The sequence below is a fragment of the Misgurnus anguillicaudatus genome, chromosome 2 (genome assembly GCF_027580225.2).
Source record: "Misgurnus anguillicaudatus chromosome 2, ASM2758022v2, whole genome shotgun sequence".
NCBI classification, from domain to species: domain Eukaryota; kingdom Metazoa; phylum Chordata; class Actinopteri; order Cypriniformes; family Cobitidae; genus Misgurnus; species Misgurnus anguillicaudatus.
In genome coordinates this window covers 25,144,821-25,167,936 of record NC_073338.2, presented here as the reverse complement: position 1 = coordinate 25,167,936, position 23,116 = coordinate 25,144,821, and the positions used below count along the sequence as shown (strand labels likewise).

The window sequence follows — 23,116 nt, the reverse complement described above, 5'->3', positions numbered from 1 at the left end:
GGCACATATAATGAAAATCACTTTTTTCATGTTCAAGTGCTATAATTGGGTCCCCAGTGCTTCTATCAACCTAGAACAGTGGTTCCCAACCTTTTTAGCCCTAAGTACCCCCACGCCATTATCAGTAAGTCTCAAGTACCCCTTCATCGAAACTAAACCAAAGTTCTGTTTTAAAGACAAATAATTAGTAATATTAATTAATTAATTAATTTTAAACATTAAAGTAAAAAACACTGACTGATGAAGCATGTATATTTCAACAAACCACCATCATTGCGATCAGTGTTTGCATTTTATCAGCTCATTTGCATTTTAAAAGACACACCCATATGGCACATTTTTGCTCAGGCCTACATAATGGCAATTTTGACATGCTATAATCAATTATTTGTAGGGTGTTTTGAAAATAAAACTTCACATACGGACTCTGGGAACGCCAAATACTTATTTTACAAATTAAAAAATTTCATCATATGACCCCTTTAAGGGCCAGCTTTACCAACAGCTGCGCAAACCATCAATTTGGCGTTAAATAACGACTGAACTTACTAAAGACACGCAGTAGATATTTAGCTCTGAAAAGGTGATATTTTTGCGAGCTTATTGCATATGCATTTGTAGAAGTTTGATTTTTAGAAGCAACATTAATGGGAGGAGAGTATTAAATTTTGCCAGAGGAACATACTTTTTAAAAAATATATATAGTTTGCCAAGCCATGCTATGTCGAAGTTGCTGGAGAAAAGAGGAGGAGAAGTCACAAGGAGAAGTCAAATCAGGTGTTTTAAAACTACTTTTACCTTTCATCTTTCGTCCTCCGGTTCTTCTTAGTTTACATAGCTGGAATTTCACACTCCGCAGTCCGCATTTTCATTACGATGTCTTGCCGAGGTCTCTTATTTGCGTCCATGTACTAATTTGCGCTGCTCTTAATAGATTGCAATGGTCATTATGGAAATGTGCTTATGTCATTATTGTGCCTGTGTATTTTATTTGCGCCTTTGTAGTATATTCCACTCGGCGCTTGTTTGGAATTGAGCTCTCACGTCCTTTTTAGTAAATGCCCTAAATTTAGTAAAATCTCAATTTAAGTTACTGATAATTAAAGTGTGCAAATAAGGTAAATTATTCTGTTCAAATATAAAGAGAAACAAAATGTGTTAAGACATTCATTTATATACAAAATACATCATACGGGACAAAATATGTTAGCCAAAAACAATGCAAATGTTTTTTTTTTGCGTCATCTGAAAATGCAATGGCAGGCAGCTGGAATGAATATCATTAGGCCTATTTGAACATTATTTATAGTTAATAAACTTTGTGTCTTTAGAAACTATTCAGGTTCATTGAAAATAGTCAGAACGTTTGTGAGTTGGACATCGTTATTGCGTTTTGGAGCATGCAGCGCATTTACTCACGACGGCCAATAATATTAACGATAAGATTAAAATTACATTTAAAGTAGTCATTTTTACAATGCTTTCCTCACAAAAATCAATCTTAGGTCAATGACTGGACAAACGAGAGACATTTTCATTAAAAGTAAATCAGATCAAAGCAAAATATAAATCTTTTCGCATACCCCCTGGAAACTCTTCACGTACCCCCTGGGGTACGCGTACCCCCGGTTGGGAATCACTGACCTAGAAAATGTGAAAAATAACAATGCAATAACTTAGTTTTGGTAAACCATTCTCAGCAAGCATGCTCTCTTGTGATGTCAGAAAGGGATAATACCACCCCTTAATCTGCAGTATCCAACCACAGCGCTGCCATTTACTGCAACTCATTTGCATTTAACAGGACACACCCAAAACGGCACATTTTGCCACTTTTGTCCACTTAATGCACTCTAAAAAATTGCTGGGTTATTTTAAATTCACTGTTGGGTCAAAATGAAGAACTCAGCCAGTCGAGTTGTAATTTAACCTATAAACAAATATAAACAACTACTGTTGCCTCACAACATGAAGGTCTGGAGTTTCTTCGAAACAGCTCATTTTTCCTTTTATTTCCTATGGCCATGTGAAAAAGAACTGTGAGGGCTCAGGGAGACAGAAATGTGTGTGTGTGTGTGTGTGTACGCACACATGAGTGATTTAGAAAATTACATTCAGTCTGTAGTAGCATCTTTGCACATTCCAGTGGCCACACAACAGCACTCATCCTGCCAGATTCACCTCCATGACACAGCTAATGGTCCCGAGGGAAGTGTAAGATACTGGGCCACAGCCCATATATAACAGATTCCTATAATACATCAGCAGACAATTAATGAAATAAATATCTGTGACAGCAGATAGGTACAGTACACATGCATTAGACCTGCTCTCAATACGCATTTCCAACTAACTGCAGCCGTATATCAGATCTACGACGCTACGCAGTAGATACAATTTCATATTGTATCAGATGCACAGCACAATAGCCCACTGTAAAACACAAAGATGGGCTATGAAAAAGAAATGTACATTCATTAACCTTCATTTGAGAGCGGCACAATAGTTCTTCTAAGTAAACCGAAGAGGACTCTCAGGAATACTCCACTTACAAGAACGAATGAATCACGCTGTTTTGTTCGCCTCCATGCAGCGCGGCTTCTGAATAACAAATCGGCCTTTAGCCTCCGTTTAATCCTCCTATCTGTATTTCTGACGATAAGAAAGGTGCACATAAAAGAAGGTCATACTAAAACACAAATCCAAATTCATTTATCATTCTACTTACCGTTTCATCCATCAAGCCCTATCTGAACCCTTAGGCCTATTCTCAGCAGGTCGCTATATACAGAGCACCAGAGCGATACCCAAGATCATATCAGGTCACGAGCGGTGTCGTTTTGAGTGATAATTGGCCGCTAACTAAAAATATTTCACAATGAAAACTAGGTGTAATACAATGTTTTTAGGGAGTGTGAAACTGAATGACTTTCTTTTCAAGAAATACTGTGGGGAGTAATGTAGCCTTAGATAAGGACCATTGCAAGCTGGTATGTAGTGTTCCAAGAAACTTCATTTGGTTCCCAAGGCAAAAGACTTAGCAAGTGGATTGAAAACGCCTTGTAAACGAATGTGTTTCCTTTATTCATGCAAAAACTGTTTTCGGATTTGTAAACAGAAGTCATTTTATCTTGTTATAAATGGTTTCAAATCTGCAGACTTCCTTTCTAATCATTTCCTCAAAAAATCTGCTCCTCCCCCCTTGTCTGTCCACTGTGTGCTGTGGTATATCGGATGAACTGTCTGGGAATATCGATCAGAACGGATGATGTCCTGCCCAGAAGTGACGCACCATCACCAGACTTCTCTATAGTGTCCCAGTGTTCCCAGTGAGTTCAATGAACAAACAACTGGAGCTCAACATACCTGATGATGCTATCTTCACACAGAAGAATCTTTGTAATAAAACACAACACTTGTTCAATAACCAATAAAGATAAATAAATAATGACATAAACTTTTCCATTATATTGATAGCCAATTATTCAGACTGATATCTGCTGATACCCAATTTTGGTTAAAACAAGGCAAAATTTTGTCCGTCAGTGAAAGTCTAGACAACTAACCATGGCCCATAGATGATGCGTATACGTTTAGAACAAATGAAAGCAAACACCTTGAACACCTGGTGATTTTGCTTACATGATGAAATATAGTACTTATTTTGGCAAAAATCGGCATGTAACCAAATTTCAAGGGGTATTATTTAGGGTAGAAGTAGGTTACTCATAGCCGCACTTTGGTGGGTCTATAACTAGCCGTCATTTCACTGTCTCTGTTTTTGCTTGCTGGTACCAATGCAGAGTTTGGTGGTTATATGAACTCAATTATTTCTATTCATTCATAATGACCATTAAAGGGGACATTTCACAAGACTTTTTTAAGATGTCAAATAAATATTTGGTGTACCCAAAGTACATATGTAAAGTTTTAGCTCAAAATACCATATAGATAATTTATTATAGCATGTTTAAATTGCCACTTTGTAGGTGTGAGCAAAAATGTGCCATTTTTTGGGTGTGTCCTTTTAAATGCAAATGAGCTGATCTCTGCACTAAATGCCAGTGCCGTGGATGGATAGAGCAGATTAAGTGGTGGTATTATCCCCATCTGACATCACAAGGGGAGCCAAATTTTAATGACCTATGTTTTCACAGGCTTGCATAGAATGGTTTACCAAAACTAATTTACTGGGTTGTTCTTTTTCACATTTTCTAGGTTGATAAAAGCACCAGGGACCCAAAATTATAGCACTTAAACATGGAAAAATCTGATTTTCATGATATGACCATAAACTAGTGATGTTTCTTTAAATGTTCTATACACAGATGGGACAGATAGCTTTTATAAACCTATTATATAACAATTATTGGTCGATATATCGATGCAATTACCGGTACTTCTGCTAAATAAGGTCCCATTACTTTTTAAAAACATCAGAAGTACAAATATGCATAAACTGTTCAATAAAGCATTTCTTAGTAATACACAAGTAATGTTTTAAATAGCGAAGTGCCTTAGCTACTTTATAAATTATAAAAGATTGTCATAATTGACATATTCTGTTGAACTGACTTTTTTTAACTCTAATAAAAATTATTTTTGATTATCAACTAAAATCATTAAACAATATAATGCTTAGCTGTGTGTGTCCTACATTCAAATGTTAAACATTTAAAAAATATTTTATAATATTATTTATAAATACACATACACATTTTGTTGACTTTATTATTTGTAAGTTTCGTGTTTATCTCAGAAAATACAACATTTACACTAGGGTTATTCTAAGACCCAAATCATTGTTAATCAATCTTAAATAGTTAAGTAATAGGTTAAAAACCTTATATTCTGTGAAAGGTGAAGAAACTCCTTTATGACCACACTCTTCTAAAGGATGTGTTAATTTTTCACACATCTTTGTGGGTTAAGCTTTTAACACATTATGTGTAATTTTAACAGATTATGTGTCATTTTGTGTTGATTTTGTGTTAAAATACAACACAAGTTGTGTTAAAAGTAACCCAAAATGTGTTGTTTCAATTATACACAGAGATGGGTGGATTCTGGGATAACGCATTTAGTGTGTTGTCCCAGAATCAACACTTATGTGTTCTTTTTAACACATTCGTTCTAAGAGTGCACTTACAAACACTAGTATAGAAAGCAAGAGTTTTTTCCCTATTTTATACCCTATTCCTGGAAAAGGCAACATACTTTGTAATAGGAGAAGGGTGGGATCATTAGAGATCGATCCATTGGTCTGTGGTAATAAGAGGTGGGTCTCTCTGCCTCGGGTCGGCTTTCAAAAACAAATAAACGTGGCTTATCTGATTCTGCTTTAAAAACCACCTGAAGTTCCCGTTCTGGTTACCATCAGTACTTCCTTTTTCTTTTCATTACAAATAAACCTAATGGGGCACGAAATTAAGTTTCGTTGTAAATGGAGTATTTGAAAATTAAATCTGCGAGAAAACATCACCATGATGGCCTTTAGATGGACGAACTGATCTTCTGCGTGCGCACATTCATCCAGCAAAACATTTTACTTTCCTGAATTTATTCTGCACAGTGTCGCCCTTAGCACCCTTGACTCGCACATTCATAAAACCTGCTATCGTGTGATGACGGCCCAGGGCGGCTTGGTATGCTCATAGGTCTGCAGCACGATGACGGTGCTACCCAGCTGTGCTGCAGCTGCACACATGCACAGATCGAAGCTGGGATTTGTGCAATTGTCGGCACCGCTCACTTTGGGCTTTAAAAATGCTCCTAAGAAACCTTCGGGTGACGTCACAGACACAACATCCTTTGTTGTATAGTACAGTTTATACAACAAGTTTCTATGGGAGGGGCATATGATTAAATAGGGTGTGCAGGATAATAAGGATCTAGCAGTGCTCTTGATAATGTTAATTGTAAGCTTGCAAAATTGTTTCTTCACAACCAAACTATAAATATAGTATGTGCAGGACAAACAAGGTGAAACTGAATGATGTCCTACATTGTGCATTAAATGTCTGCCATATAACAAAGTTTGTAATATGCGGAGGATACGAAGGACAATTGCACTACAGGCCCCTAATCAACTACACAAAGCATGCTATTTTCTGAAGTTCTTCTACATCTTTGCATTACCATTCTAATAATATATGAAATGTCCGCAAACACATAAACTTTCATTCATTGTCCTCTTTTTTTGTGTAGTAGTGGCGCACTGTAAAGTAATCTGCTCAATAGGCCTAATTTGAAAGGAAGCACGTTTAGCAGAAAACAATGACAATGACTATTTAAATACAGCACAGTGCTAATTTAGTGCAGTTAGCACCTGTTTAAATTAGACTGAGGGGTGGTTTGTTAACAAGATGCAGAGCATTGTGCTGAAATGCATTGGTAAAGTGGTGCAACTCTTGCGTGAATTTACCTCGTATCTTTTCACAGTTCACTTGCGCAGGCTAACGTAAGATTGACCTGGTTTTCCCTGGCCACGCCAACAGGCATCCATACAAAAATATTCTGCAAGAATTCACATACTCAACCTAATTCCTGTGTGTACAGCTCACTGCTGTACATCCAACCTGTGTGGATGAAACGCGTAACAGAGCAGATACTTGAGGAGGGAAAGTATCTCCACCAGACATTGCATACTGATGCCACTCAAACTTGCTATAGGGGGTCTCTGTCTGCCTTTGATTCGAGTCATCAAACACGTTCTGCATTTATACCTCATCGAGAGCGGCATTAACAGGTTTAAAAGAGAAATCTGGGATTTGTCATTCCTCTCATACACTTCTTAATCCCCATCTCTCCAAGCATTTATCTCACGCAAGTTTGTAGCTGCCTGCCTACCCAGATGCATCCTCCCTAAGCCTTGAAAAGCTTTGAGGGAAAAGCCTCCGTTGAGGCTTTGCATTGTTTACAGACAACAGTTTCCACCCATGAGTAAAATGCAAGATAACCCATGCAGGAGGTTGAGCATCGGCCCACCTCTGTGACCTCATGGCCACAATTTTACTCTCTCCAGTTGTGTTATAAACCTTTTGGGTCCGATATCCACATTAAAAACATCTTTCCCACTCCTCAAGAGAAAGTGGATGTGGAAAAGATGCGTGGGAAAAGACACTCAATGAATGAAAGCAACGGCAGACGTTTTCTTGAACTCATTTTGAGTTCACCCACACAGAGCGGCACACTTTGCAAATGAGTCACTTCTCGCACACTTGCGCACTTCTTTGAATACCGGACCAGTGACGACATCTGAAATGACCCGTATCAGACAGAAACTGTATAATCAGGACCTGGAGGGCAATTAAGGACACGCAGAGGGGTCAAAGAGATCTTCTGTGGATTGGAAGTGAAATTCATAATAATCTGAGCAGTGACCCGTGTAATCATGAGTGATGAACCGCACGCTTTAACTGCTCGAGGGAAAAACTCGGCTCAATTCGACTCAGAGGCAGTGAGTCGGGAACAGCAGGCATCCTTTAGGCTAAGCAGTTTGAAGAGGCGTGTGAAACATAAAGAGCTCTTCATTTCAGAGTGACAGCCTTAAATGAAATGGAAATTTTCTCTTTGTACATTAACGAATGGGTTATTTGGTGATTTAAGTTATATAAAAGTTTCCCGTTATGTGACATGGCGTTTGACAGACATGTTTACAGGTCCAAGTCAAGTCTGAAAAAGTTGTTATTTTCACTGAGTCTGTTGTAGGATAATAAGGGACTAATGCACCGTTCAGACTACCAGACACTATAAGTAGCAGAGCGACATGATCTCATTCATTACAATAGAAGCTTGACAAGTTCCGGCGACAGTGATCATTGGCGACCAGATGGGGTGCGTCAAGCAACGCAACAAAGTTTAGAAAAGTTTTCCTTTATGCAAATGATGAGCGACTACCAATGAAAGTAAAGCAGTGGAGTACACCTAATCTGGGAGGACAGGTACTCATTTGTTTATAGTTGTTACTAGGTCAACCAGAATTAGGAACACCTCAGAACAACCTCATTGAAAGAAACATATTTAATAATATTATCAAGATGCGTCACTGGTATTGACATGAATGGAACACAAAGGTCAGAATGGCTGCTTTAGTCCCGCCTCCCAGTAAAAGAACCAATCGGCAGCCGATAAGCAAAGGAAGGGGATCCTTTGAAAGAGGGACTTTGCGCATGCACAGAATCAACAGGTCTTGTTGGTCTTGTTCCTGGAGGCTTGGCAAATATGGCCACACAGTGACACAACTTCCTTAACTCTTTCCCCGCTGTTGATAAGTTATTTCGTCAATTGAGAAAAAAACACTGTCCTGCAATTTTTACGTCAATCCACATTTCTGCTATTATCCACTAGGTGGTGCGCTTACCCAACTTATAAAAAACTAAAAGCATCCACTGATCCAAAAACAGTAAAAACTGTGTATGTTTTGATCATCACTCTGAATATGATCTCTAACAAAAGTTCTTCACAAAAATACAATTATCTCAGCTTTTTGTTCAAAATGTGGTATTTTTAAAGAAACCTACACATATTTGAGAGGTGATAAAAAGAGAACAAAGCAGAGTGTCTGTTGTTTCATTTGATATATTGTTTATATATTAAAAGAAAAAATGTTCTGGAAGGCATTAAAGAGGACATTTCACAAGACTTTTTTTAAGATGTAAAATAAATCTTTGGTGTCCCCAGAGTATATATGTGAAGTTTTGGCTCAAAATACCCCACAGATAATTTATTTTAACATGTTTAAATTGCCACTTTGTAGGTGTGATCAAAAATTTGTTGTTTTGGGGTGTGTCCTTTTTAATGAGCTGATCTCTGCACTAAATGGCAATGCGGCGGTTGGATAGTGCAGATGAAGGGACAGTATTATCCCCCTTCTGACATCACAAGGGGAGCCACATTTCAATAAGCTATTTTTTCACATGCTTGCAGAGAATGGTTTGCCAAAACTAAGTTATTGGGTTGATATTTTTCACATTTTCTAGGTTGATAGAAGCACTAGGGACCCAATTATAGCACTTAAACATGGAAAATAAGATTTTATAAGCGCCATATATGGTAAGCGCCATATATGATATTTTGAGCTAAAACTTCACATACGTACTCTGGGGACCCCAAAGATTTATTTGACATCTTAAAAAAGTCTTGTGAAATGTCCCCTTTAAAGGACTAAGGAATTATTTCTAGAGATTTATTGGAAAAGCTGCACTGTACCATACATTAAACTTTGTTGCGATATTCAGAGAAAAATTTTTTCCTTGTTGATAAGTATACTTGTTTTTTTGTTCTCATGTCAAGCCTCATATTAGCTTTCTAGTCCAAGTCAAGTCTCAAGTCATTGTTCCCCAGAAAACTAGTTTCTTCAATTCAAGTTTATTTATATAATAATATAATATTATATAATTTACAATGTTGAATTGTTTCAAAGTAGCTTTACGTGAAAAGAGAAGAAAACAAAAAATGATGAAAACTATGTAATAAATATAGGTTAGTATACATGGTAATCTAGAACATGATATATTTTCTTCCCTATATGCATGTACAATAACATCCTCACAGGAAGGAAGACTCTTTCTAATGAATATACACATCCAAATGTTTATATATTTTTATTATGTGTAATAAAATTCAACATCAGCCTGACTTTATAAATTGCACATATTAGTAAATAAAGAATAAGTGAAGAGGAACGCAGTGCTATTTAATACAGAAGAACTTTCTTCATGCATCTTGTTTACTGGCACAGTCTTGTTTAGAGTCAGCTTTGCCATTGTTTCTATAGCGATGAGTCTGTGTCAATCCCACTGATGTCACCTCTAACAGCTGCATCTCTAGAATCTGCTCTACCAAAATGCACCAAAGATACTGGATATAACAAGATTGATCATTCCTATTACTATGAATAGGAGACAATGCAACGCTCAATATGGCCACTTTGGTGAATGAAGTCCTGTCTCCTGTCTTAAAAGTCATCAATCAATAAAGACAAGAGGATTCTCTGAGGGAGGGGGCTTTATACAGAGCCACGTGAGCCGTTGGCTAAATTGTGCATATGTACAGTAGCTGTTTTTAGCGCAATTTGAGCTTAAGCAACAAACGTTATGTTACGGTTGATGAAATATGTTGTTTAATTGTGATATCTGTCTTTCCCCATTCAAGTAGATCGGACTTTAGTCTTGCCTGACCGAAATAACTGCCCGAAGGCTTTACAAAGATGGCAACCTAGTGACGCAACATCTCTAAAGGGACTTTGAATGCAGTCAAATATCATCACAGACACTAACAGCACAAATCAACACATCCAGAAGCTTGCGCCTGAAAAAACTGTGAATATTCATTCATCTAAATAGTTTATAAACTGTTTTACAACATTACTAATGCCAACTAACTGCATATTTGCCTCAACAAAGCAAGGAAGCAAGATTTGTTTTGGCAAAACAGACGAATGGAGGTGATACATAACAAGCTACAGTGTAATAATGTCAGCGTGTATCGCTATGGAAACCGATTTATCATCTAACCTCTGCAACGTCTCTTTTGCTTGCATTTTCCGATTATTTCTTCATTTATTCTTGATCTTATGTGGCTCTGTTTGCTTTGATAACTACACTTCCCAGATAGCAGTCAGTTCTGGGCCGATTCTGGCTTTTTTCCGCCAGTGTCGGCTGAAAGCCGGACAGATATTTAGTGTATGCGCCATAACTGGCCCAGATGAGGAAATAGTATACCAGTAGTAAACACTATTTATAGCTGTTGGCCCGAGTGTAAGCATACTCAGCTGAAGTCCGGGTCTACTAAAGTAGCGTCTCAGTGTAATCGGGCCAAATCTGGCATTGTGTAGTCGGACCGACTACGTTGCATTGTGCCTGGACCGATTATGGTTTGATATGATACTGCCAAGATGTGTATGATGTCAGAAATTCAGTATGTGGCCCGATACCAGTGGAACTGACACATGCCGGTTGTAACGCTGTTTGGCGGCAATTTAAAAATGTTTATGCTTCAGACGGACAGTATACAGTACACGGACCGATTCCGTGATGCGGCAATCAGGGCCCGGTTGCATAAAGCACCTTAAGTTTTTTCCTTAAGTATGACACTTAAGGGGTAAATTCCCCTTAACTTCTGTAAGATAATAATTAAAGAGTTTTGCATATAATCCCTTAAACGGTTCTCTTAGGTAAGAGTAATTGTTAAGTGTTTCATGACAGTGACCCCGGTTTGTTGTTATAAAATACTATTGTTGCCATGGAGACACAACAGAAAAAACTTAAGGGTTTTTCTGCAACACCCTTAAGTTTAAAGGAAACAACTTAAGGGAAAATTACACTTAAGGTGCTTTATGCAACCGGGCCCAGCCCTCTAGCTGTTGAACGGCAACATCACGACTGCTGTTATGATTTGAATCAAGCAGAGCACAAAGCTGAGCTCCCGTTCGACACAGACACAATCATCAATAACTGGTAAGTCACTGATTTAGTTTTTATATGTTAAAAATGCATGATAACAATGAAAAGGAATTGTTTGCTACATATTCAAAACCGTGAATTTTCCTGCATGTTTAGCCAGCTATCACGTTAGCTTAAATATTGTTGTTAGTAAGCTGAATCCATTTAGAAAGATGTAAATAACCAGTCGTCGTTCACGTGCAGGTTAACAGGTTTTTAATAATCAAGCAGAGAATTCAGACACACGTTCGTATCTTCATAAAAAGGAGCAGTACACACAACCTTATTTGAGCTAAAGTAGTTAAGAAGTTAAAGACCACCCTGCTGAAAAATCCAGCATCAAACCAGCATGGGAATTATGATGGTCTTTGCTGGTGGTCACCAGCATAACAGCACCTAAACACAACATATGCTGTGGCTTGCTGGTATGACCAGCATGGGATGCTGGTGCTAATGCTGGTTTGGTGATGGTCCTGGTTTGAGGCTGTTTAGCTGGTGTTCACTAGCAAACCAGCACCAAAACACAACATATGCTGGTCTTGCTGGTATGCTGTTTTTTTCAGAAGGGCACATTTTTCAGATTCACGAATTTACACACCCTTTGATGTGTAAGTGTTAAAGACATGTGAACGATGTGCAAATGTACAAAACCCTACACTGTAAAAAATTTGCTGTAATTATGCAGCTGGTTGCCAGTAACTTACTGTAGAAGTTAAAGACTGAAAATGTTATGTTAATTTAACTTTGAACAAACTGTTGCCAGTAAATAACATAAATGTAAAATCTACACAGTAAGTTACTGGCAACTAGTTGGCAGTAACACCCAGTAATACTGTAATTTCTACAGAAATTTTTTACAGTGTAAGTAAACAATGACGCCAGTTATCTTCTTCAACTTAAATCTCTTTTCTTGGACTACAACAAACACACAACAGTTTACTTCTATGGATTGCACACAACTTTTCTTAAATTAGCACACAAAAAATAGCATGCATCACCTCTTTGATATAAGCAATCAACTACTGTATGACCTGTGTCCTGTATGAAACTATGATCAACTATTAAGACTATAAATCTGTTTCAGGTTAACTGGTTGGGGCTTATTGGCGGGACAGATGTACGAGACTGCACATGGCATATATTGAAGAGGGCGACCGACAACTCCCTGGCTTAAAACCTCAACTGGATGGAAAAGACTTTATTTGCCACCCTCTAACTCAGAGAGGTAGTGATTGGTAAATATATCTGTTAATTATTTGTTAATAAAAATTAGACATTTCTTTTTAATATGCTCATTAAATGTTAAAGATTTCACAATGACAATATGGATTACTTATTTTAAAGATGCAGTTCGGAGAAGGTCCCTTACAGTTGTGGAGGGGACAATGAAGAGGTGGCTCAATCGAGAGTGTGGGTGCAAGAGACAACTTTAGCAAAAGAAAAGCAGTTAGTGTTAGCGCCTGTGTTTGAGTCTGCAAAGGAGAATGTTTTGTGCTGTAAAAAGAGTGGTGGTGTTTTGGTTAAATGTGTTTAACTTGTTTTAATTACTTGGCTTGTGTGTGAGAGGTGTGTGTGCGTGTGGGTTGGTATATGTGGTTTATGGGGAATAGTGTATAATGACATGTTTAATATGCTATAAACATGCTTTACAGGGACACAATACTAAGTGGTACTTTTTCAGATTAAAGACTTCCAACAGATTTTTGTTATGGTTGGGCTTAGGGGCTGGACACACCAAAACTTTTTAACGCGGCTGAAAATGCCTTGAGGACGCCGAATGCCAGCTGTTTTTCAGCTGAGTGCCAGTTTTCTTCAGCTAAGCGCTTTGGTAGCTCTGATACGTCAGCTGTGAGACGGTTGGTTGCTGTGATACTTGTCCCGCCCCACCTCCACTGTGATTGGACGGCGCGTGAGAACTGACATTGACGAGCGGAGCTTTTCTTCCAAAGTTGAACATTTCTCAACTCTCGGCGCTGAGCGCAGAAAAACCGCCGGGGGGCGTGCACACCAACGCTTATACGCCCGCGGCCGGCGCATGTTTTCAATTCATTTCAATGGAAACTCGGCATTTTTCAAATAAGCCAGCAGCTAGCGGTTTTCTTCCGCGCCGAAAACCAGCGCCCTGCGGTTTTTCCGCGCTCAGCGCTGAGCGCCGAGAGTTGAGAAATGTTCAACTTCGGAAGAAAAGCTCCGCTCGTCAATGTCAGTTCTCACGCGGCCGTCCAATCACAGTGGAGGAGGGGCGGGACATTACCTCAGCAACCAACCGGCTCACAGCTGAAGTATCACAGCTACCAAAGCGCTCAGCTGAAGAAAGCTGGCACTCAGCTGAAAAACAGCTTGCATTCGGCGTCCTCAAGGCGTTTTCAGCCGCGTTTAAAAGTTTTGGTGTGTCCAGCCCCTAGGGACTGGGGTAAGTTAGGGGCTGGACACACCAAAACTTTTAAACGCGGCTGAAAACGCTTAGAGGACGCCGAATGCCAGCTGTGTATAAAATGCATTGTGTCTATGGAATTGTCCCGGTAAACCACATATGCCAATGTGTGTGTGTGGTGTGTGTGTGTGAGAGAGAGATTTTTTTTCTTTAAATGTTAATTAATTTGTTTTACATGTTGTCTCGCTGTAATTGCTTAAGGGGATAATTCACCCCAAGGTTGCAATTTTATCATAAATCACTTCCCCTCTGTCGTTCTAAACCAACAAGTGCTTAGATTGTCTTTAGAACACGTTTTTAGATATTTTTGATGAAAACTGGGAGGCTTCTGTCCGTCCCATTGATTTCAGTAAGTTTTACAATCCATTTAACACAAAAGAATGAAAGACATTGCCATAAAGTTCAGTGTTCCATCAGTATTTCAATGAAAAATTTTTTCAACAGTATGTTCTTCTCCTTGGTCGTTCAAAGCCTGTTAACGACCAGACTATGGCGCATCCTGCTGACGTCACCTGCTGCTGACGTCACCTGCTGACGTAGTTCCCAGCGTACAGACAGAATAGGCTGCCAAGTAATTTGTACATTTATTTGGGCTGTTTAAGTATTGTTACAATGTTTGCATTATGCTTTAAAAAAAAGCGTAGAAAAAAAAACATTGGTAACCACATCAGCAAGTGACGAGAGCTGCAGGTGATGTCGGCAGCATCGCTGTAGTCTGGTCTTGAATTCACTTTCAACGACTAGGGAGGAGAACCAATTGTTGAAATCGTTTGTTTTATTTTCTTTGTGCACAAAGTGTTCTTGTCACTTCATAATATTATTATTAAACTACTAATGGAAAGTGGACCTTTTTGGCGATGTCTTTCGTTCTTTTCTGGGAGACGGATTGTGAGACTGGCTTGGGTCAGTGGGACGGACAGGAGCCTCCCGGTTTTCATAAAAAAATTCTAGGGATGTGTTCTGAAGACAGTCGGAGCGCTTGGTGGTTTAGAACGACACAGGGGTAAGTGATTTATGAGAAAATTATAATTTTAAGGGTGAACTATCCCTTTAAAAATGTTTATAAAGTGGGTTATGTGCTTGTAAAATGTGTTGTGTAGGAGATATATGTCTGTTTGTATTTATTGGGTTTTTGTAAAGTGTACTGAATTTGTTAAGAATTAATATGTTCAAAATTACGGTTAATTGTTGGTACATGTTAAAACATGTTCATATTTATTTATTTGTTAACTGTTAATTCACATTAATGTGATGTGTGTATTTTTTTTAATAAAAGGCTCTTAATCTTCTTAAATGGGTGTATTTTTCTTGATACAATATTTACCAGTTTCTGGGCCACATCTGGCCCAGGGACCATGCAGATGTTGTCAGCCACATAAAACAAAGGGTCTGGGCCAGACCTGGGCCAAATAAGCAATTTAAGTCACTTTACAGTGTGCTAGCCAGACCTGGGCCAAATAAGCAATTTAAGTCACTTTACAGTGTGCTAGCCAGACCTGGGCCAAATAAACAATTTAGGTCACTTTACAGTGTGCTGACCAAATCTGGGCCAAGTCAGTATGTAAGATCTATTTTACTGGGTGTGGGCCACAACTGGCCCAGATTTAATAGTTTGATCCAATTTTTAGTGTGTGGGCCAGTTTTGGGCCGGGGACCCAGCCAGAACTGGGCCAGAACTCAAGCAAATATGTGGCCCAGTGGTGGGCCAGCCAGATTTTGCTATCTGGGTTTGATACTTAATTCTACATTCGTACCACTAGCATGCTGTGAAACATGCTGGTATCGCAGTCTAGATCATGTTGAATCATTTAAGATCGAGGGAAAAATGTGTATCACATGCTTGTCTTTTGAAATTTTTCTAATAATTCATTTTATTAAATGTCTCTAGCATTTAGAGTAATTAATAGATGTGGATAAGTTATAGGAGTGAGAATTATTTTAATTAGATGAATGACAATGGCAGCTTTACACTATGTTAAGGTCTATACAACAACAAATCCATTATTTATTATAGCTACCCATTAGTATTATTATCTAAATTGAAGTTACAAACTGGTTGAACTTGAACCGAATGATGTGACCCAGATATACCTACAAGAAATATGGCATCTTGACTGATGGGGACTCAGTTATTCAGAAAGATTTTTTGAGCCAGTCACTTGATCTCGGCAAACACACAGACTGAAAATGTAGAAATTGAATGCGCTGTAAGTCACATTGAATAAAAGCATCTGCCAAACGCATAAATGTAATATAAATGTCTCAAACCCTTCGCTAGCAGCTACCCTGCGCTGTCACATAAAGACAGCAGAGAGGGAAAATATGTAATAGCTTTATATGAAAAAAATATATGGTAACATCTGAATAGCTGCCAATACAAAAATAAACTTTTTGCAGTCAGATGGTGTAGTTATGATATCAGGCAGCAGCGGTTAACTGGGTCATGCTAACCAGCCAAACCTCGACCCCTTTATAAAAATACATAGTCACCTAGTATTTCATGATAGTGTAGTTAATACACAAACACAGTTGTCCTGAAGAAAATGTTGTCGCTCATTGCTTAACTAAATCCGACTCAACCAATGCATTAATTTGAGATGTTTCTCTTAAAAAGTTTACTAAATAGATTCCAATTAAAGTAAAAGTATAAAGCTATAACATTATCATTATAATGATAAGAGCATTTGGTCTTGTGTGAATAGGATGTTAAATGTTTAATTTCATATTGAAATCTTTGACCTTAGCTAACTGAGCTCAGCTTGCTCCCCATTTAATCCCATTGCTGGCAATGACAGGGGTTTTCAGACCGGGGTCCGGGGACCCTCAGGGGGTACCAACAAACACTGTCAATTTTCATTATTACAGTCCCCTTCATCTCACTCACTGAGGTTTATAAGGCAGTATTCCTTGTAAAGCTGCTATAAAACAAGATTTATTGTAGAAGTTGTTGCAGTACAAATACATTTGAATTGAAAACCTTTTTCTCTTTAGGTCAATTATATGTGTTATACATAAAACATATAAATTGATTTATTTAGGTATGTCCATTCATTATATTTGGGAGTCTTGGCATTATAAAGTTTGAAAACCTCTGGACTAGGAGAAAGAAATGAGATTAAAAGATCTAAATGCATGTCTCGAATTAGGATTAAACAGAAAGCTGTGGACTTTTTAACCTCTGTACATGCTCAGATGTGCCCATGTGGTCTGGTGTTGGTGTATGTTATCTATTTAAAACAGTGTGGAGACAGGGCTCCATGCACTGGCTGAAGATGATGCAGAAGGCTGGAATAAATAATGCAAAACGTGGCAGTCAGGCCTCTCACAACATGCAATGTTAAATATTCATCCAAGGGGGGCATCCCACGCCAAACCTAGCTTGTAGTGACGGCAATAGAAGGATCCCTAACATGCCACAAGCTTTCAGCCAAACAAAACACTGCACTTTAAAGGGACATTTCACTTCTTTTGAAAAATATGCTCATTTGCCAGCTCCCCTACAGTTAAACATTTGATTTTTACCGTTTTGGAATCCATTCAGCCGATCTACAGGTCTGGCGCTAGCACTTTTAGCATAGCTTAGCACAATCCATTGAACCTGATTAGACCATTAGCATTGCGCTAAAAAAATAACCAAAGATATTCAATATTTTTCCTATTTAAAACTTGACTCTTCTGTAGTTACATCGCGTATTAAGACCGACAAAAAATTAAAAGTTGCGTTTTAGGCAGATATGGCTAGGAACTATAGTCTCAAACTGGCGTAATAATCAAGGACTTTGCTGATATTAGTAGTGCTATTACGAAGCAGCTGAAAATAGTCCCCTTGGTTACTTTCAATGGCAGGGGACTATTTTGAGGCGCTGCATATCACTACGCCTGCTGCAGCCATGTTACATCAGCAAAGTCCTTGATTATTACGCCAGAATGAAAGTATAGTTCCTAACCATATCTGCCTAGAAAATCACAGCCTTTAATTTTCTGTCGGTCTTAGTACACGATGTAACTACAGACGAGTCAAGTTTTAAATAGGAAAACTATTAAAACTCTTTGGTTATTTTTTTGCACGATGCTAATGGTCTAATCAGATTCAATGGATTGTGCTAAGCTATGCTAAAAGTGCTAGTGCCAGACCCGGAGATCAGCTGAATGGATTCCAAAATGGTAAGATTAAATGTTTAACTCTAGGGGAGCTGGAATGAGCATATTTTCAAAAAAGTGGAGTGTATCTTTAATGCACACATGCATCCGGCCTGGGGGAAAAAAGCGCCATTCATTTTTATTTCCTTTTTATTTTAAATTCACAGTTTAGTTGAATTTCTCTTAGATTTTAGTAAATGTTCACATGCAACATTCCACTATGCTACATATCTTTGTATAATGATGATAATCCTGTTATTTATGGTTTTCCAGGTAAAATTTTTAAATATCATTCCACAATTCATTTAATAAAATAATCCAAATATTTATACAGTATGTTACGCAACCATGTAATACACGAAATTACTTTGTAAGGTTTATAGGTTTAAACTTAAATCAATTATAAGCCATGAAAATTAATTTTAGCTTGGCTTCCGTTCTTACAAATGTTTTGGTTCCTATTTTAAAATGGTTTCTTATATAGGATTCATCTTCACTTTAGTTAACATTAATACTCTTGGTGAACAGACCTGATGGATTGCAAGTAAGAAGAAAGGTTTGTTAATTAAGGTCTAACCGTTTTTGGTATCAAGGGACAGGTAAAACTGATCTTCATCTGATCACCATCCAGAGACTATAGGAAGAGTTAATTTCTTAGAGAAACCCATCCTGAAGCAGGGTCCCAGAGGAGCTGGATAAGAGAGGACACGGAGCGGTTCTTTTATTGACTTTGGCTGCTGAAGGGAATCTATTTCCACTCCTTTACTCGTTTTCAGCTTAGAGCAAAGCAAAGGTTGTTAACATGCTGGTGTTAAGCCCCAAACAGCATTTATCAATGAAGGCCATATACTGTACCTCCTTCATAAAAGTACGGTTCAATTCCAATATGCCATTTTGAAGGACATCGCCATGAGCACAGAAGAAACAACTTAAAATTACGTCGAAAATAATTTTTTGTCTATAAAACAAAGCTATCAATTTTTTTCTATAAAACAAAGATCAGGTTATACTCCATGATATTTTGGGGAAAACCCCTGTTAAAACTAACCTATCCCAAACTCTCTCTCTGTCTACATCTACAAGAACAGTGCGGCTTATAAACCCATTTGTGTTAAATTGTCTAACAATCTGCAATAATTCTCTACCACCCACATACATAATCAGGGCAAATCACTATATGCAACACAACAATAAACATGTCAACAAGATTCAAGCACATTGGAGGGAGTAAAAGCCTATAAAAAGCATATACAGGCAGTTAAAATTGCTACGACACATAATGAGCGCCAATTATCATCTAATCTGGATCACACAACACACTTAAAGAAAGAAAAAAAAGAGGATTATTGGCAGACGTTTGTGTTATATTACAGACTTGATATCCATTCAAAGATAATAATGCAACCTTACCCTGTTAAATTGCCAATTAACTGACTTCCTGAGGAAAAGTGAATTAACTCTGAGCTAACTTATTACCTCTGATAGTAGATGTCTTGGCACCAGTAGTATCATGAGGGGTTGCTAAACATCCTCAATTACTATTCACAAACCAGTCCAAAACAAAGCCAGGTTAAATAGCTGCCTGGATGGCATTGAGTCTAATGATCAAGCACATTATATGATAGACAGCGAAAACTGAATAAAAAAAATCATATTTTAGAAACAATCAGAGGGGAAAAGGCGAGGGACTTTTTAAGAAACAGCATCAGTCCAATAATGCTTCCTCTGTGGTTGTATATACCGCATAAATATACATTACAAATGGGATCGTTCAGAACTTGTTTGTTTGTTAAATGAGCCATGTTCCCATTCATAATTGTATTTTCCAACATTAATTATAAGTGTGTGAGAGAGAGAAATGAAAAGGAAGGACACAACGGTCGAGGGTGGACTGCTGCATCTAGTGAGATGCCATATTTTAAGAAACCAGCCTTAAAGAGTAAACAGGTCACCACACACTTAAACAATGACTGCCGGTGGGATCATGCCCAAGGCTCTAAGCAGAGAGATTCAGACCAGATTTATAATCCAAATAAAAAACAGTTGTTTCATCTCCTTTGAGAGATGCTGCGCCATATACTTGCATAAGTCTGCCCTGAACATTTGCTTCTTGTAAGAGTCATAATTTCTAAGATTAATAAAAGCAATAATGTATCTTAAAGATGACGTTTACTACAAAAAATAAAAATAAATCAAAATGGACCAACAGTTGTAGAATGACATAAATATTTATCTGAGACATTTAAGCCATGCAAAAAATAAACAAAAAATAGTTCTCCTCTTGCAGTGAAACTTGCTCTTTTCCATGCCTTCATTTATTCCTGATTGGTATTTGAAGTCCATTCTCACAGCATGCTAAACAAAAACTAAAGCACATCTAACACTTCTTGAGGTCAAAGCATAAACTACTACTTTTCTTCCTTTGGTCATGTCTTATCTTGCCTAGGGGAAGTGAGTCAGAAATGTGACTGGTGCCCTCTTAAAAAATAAGTGCATGAAGCCCCTGGCCATGCATGTCCATATCTTCCAGCTGGTCTGCTGGATAACATCCACATATTCCCCTGATGCTTTCATATCTGACCACTAACTGCAAAGCTCTAAAAAACATTCACATCTCTGAATTGATGGCATGAACTCACCCGTTCACATCTTAGTTTCTCTGCGATTTTCTGTTAATTGGACCAGAAAAAGAAAAAAGTGCTAATATAAAAGCACGGTAAAACACAGATCTGACCTCTCAGAGTAATTTTTTAACTTAAACATGCTATAACTTTGATACAGTCGTGTCAAGGAGTTAAGGAATTTCCTTCATTTTGAGATGCTGAGAGTAATAATACACTTTTATCTCCTCTAAACTTCTGTAGTTTATAATGTATTGCACTTAAAGGTGGGGTGCATGATTTTTGAAAAACACTTTAGGCCGAGTACCACAACACAATTGTAGCAAATCAGCAGTAAGGGGCGTGTCTACTAACTGACATTGTTGCCTTGGTTGCGTACGTGTGGGGCGGGTCTATCAAAAGAAGGTCCAGATTCTATTGGGTTAGGGGTGTGTTTGTTTAGGTGATTTCAAATGTCTACATTGGCTTTCAGAGATCGTGCACGCAGCCTTCTAAGTTCCTGTAAAGTTAATCTTGAAAATTATAAACATTATACATTTTAGAAATGTACTACTGAAACATGCAACAAAGACTGTGAATTGTGTAGTGCTGAATTGCAGAATTAGGTCGTTAAACAGTTTTCCACCATTTCTGAGTTCAGCATTTTTAGGCGGGTCTAAAATGGTTTTTCAATCATGCACTTGAGACACCGTGCATGGCCCCACCCCTAACAGAATTGCGGCCATCCATTCAGGTTGTAGCAGTAGCTGAAAATTGAGAGAGACAGTAGCTCTTCCGTGAGTGGGTGTGGTTTCAGAGCTGACAGCGGACACGCCTCTTATTTGTCATTTAATCTGATTTTACAGGGACTTTAACACTGAAATTATTTTTGCCATGTTGGTTCTTGCTGTTGCTACCATAGATATGTATAAAGGCTAGATGTCTTACGGCGGAGTCTCTAACGTCCTCACCTGGCGGCCATCTTACCTCAGACAGTTCGCTCACTCTAAGCATTGAGTTTAATGGTGCAGGTACTTTTAAATGACCATAACTTGCTAAATTTTCTACCAATTTTCAAACGGTTTGGTTTCTTACGAACGTTATTAACGTGGCTATAATTCTGGATGCTATTACATTTTTCATGAATTTTTTATATTTTTTTAGTATAAGCATGCAGTGTCATAGGTACATCTTTGACGTTTATAACAAACCAAACCGTTTGAAAATTGGTAAAAAATTAAGCAAGTTATGGTCATTTAAAGGTACCTGTACCATTAAACCTCAATGCTATGAGTGAGCGAGCGTCATGTGGTAAGATGGCCACCGAAATGCGGACGTTCCACTCAATTGGCCAGCAGCGCGGGCGAGACATCTAGCCTTTATACATATCTATGGTTGCTACAACAAGCATTTTTCCTTGTGTTATGTTTGCATTTGTTTTTCATGTTGCATGCTTCAACAAAATGTTATTGCATATCTTATTAAGTATGTGAAGTCATCACAACAGTTTTATTGCCTCTGTTTTCACTTACCATTGCCTTAAGTGCCATTCATGACAAGTGCAATGTAATTAAAACATCTGAATAGTAATACCCACTCAATTCAGAACTAACTTCACATCTAAAAATAAGAGCAGAATTAAATAAAATAATTTGGGGAATCAAGTGCAGCTTTCTGCATGCATACGCCTGACAGTTCACAGTAATATGACCCTATAAGGTGTAAATTCTGAACTGTTTGAAAGTGCAACTCTGCTGCTTAGTTATAAACATTGCAATGGTACACAATTTGGGTGGTACCCTGGATGATATGGAGTTAACCCATAATGACATGCCATAGCTGTATACCATTCGTTTGCATTATTATACACTCATTGGCACAAATCTTCATGTTTAACTTAATAATTAAATGAGTTAATTGGTGTGCTTTAGCTTGGAAATGAGCTTACTGCCTTTTTATAGAAGAGATAAAGACCCTGTTTTACAGCTAATACAAGCGGTTATTATCATCCATGCATTGGTCACTTTGATCTCCTGTTCAGCTAGATCATAATCGATTAAAGGCCAATACATTTCTTTTTCTGTATTGACTAAATATCAATGTGGCAGAGTTAGCTGAGCGATTGCATCGAATTGCAGTGTCTTCAAAAGCTCCTGCTATATCTTTCTTGACCAGCTATGGCCATCATATAGCGTTAGCCTCTGTGCTTCTCTGGTCTATTCACAATCTCAGTGCCAAGCAGACCCCTGCTATGCAACTATAAATACTTCATACTTTATTCAGTTTCAGATGCATATACACAGCACGTAGTCAACTACAAGTGGCATGCACACAGAGCTCTGACGCAAGCTCATTTACAATAAAACCATTTAGGTATCAATCACCGAAGACTACATATGCACAAACACAACCACACACTGGATTTTAACATTTCGAAGAAATAAATTAATAATAACCTACAATGAAGAATAGTGACATAGAAGGAAGTAGCCCATGTC

At 38.0% G+C, this 23,116-nt stretch overlaps 1 protein-coding gene and 1 long non-coding RNA gene across 2 annotated transcripts in view; one reads left to right on the top strand and one right to left on the bottom strand.

Moving 5' to 3' along the window:
- xkr4 (XK related 4) overlaps window positions 1-23,116 on the bottom strand; it is a 54,509-nt gene that overhangs the window by 26,693 nt on the left and 4,700 nt on the right. The window lies entirely within an intron of this gene.
- Window positions 11,830-13,439, top strand: LOC129438680 (uncharacterized). Its single transcript, XR_012372924.1, has 3 exons — window positions 11,830-12,052; window positions 12,529-12,679; window positions 12,789-13,439. It is a non-coding gene; the product is annotated as an uncharacterized lncRNA (long non-coding RNA).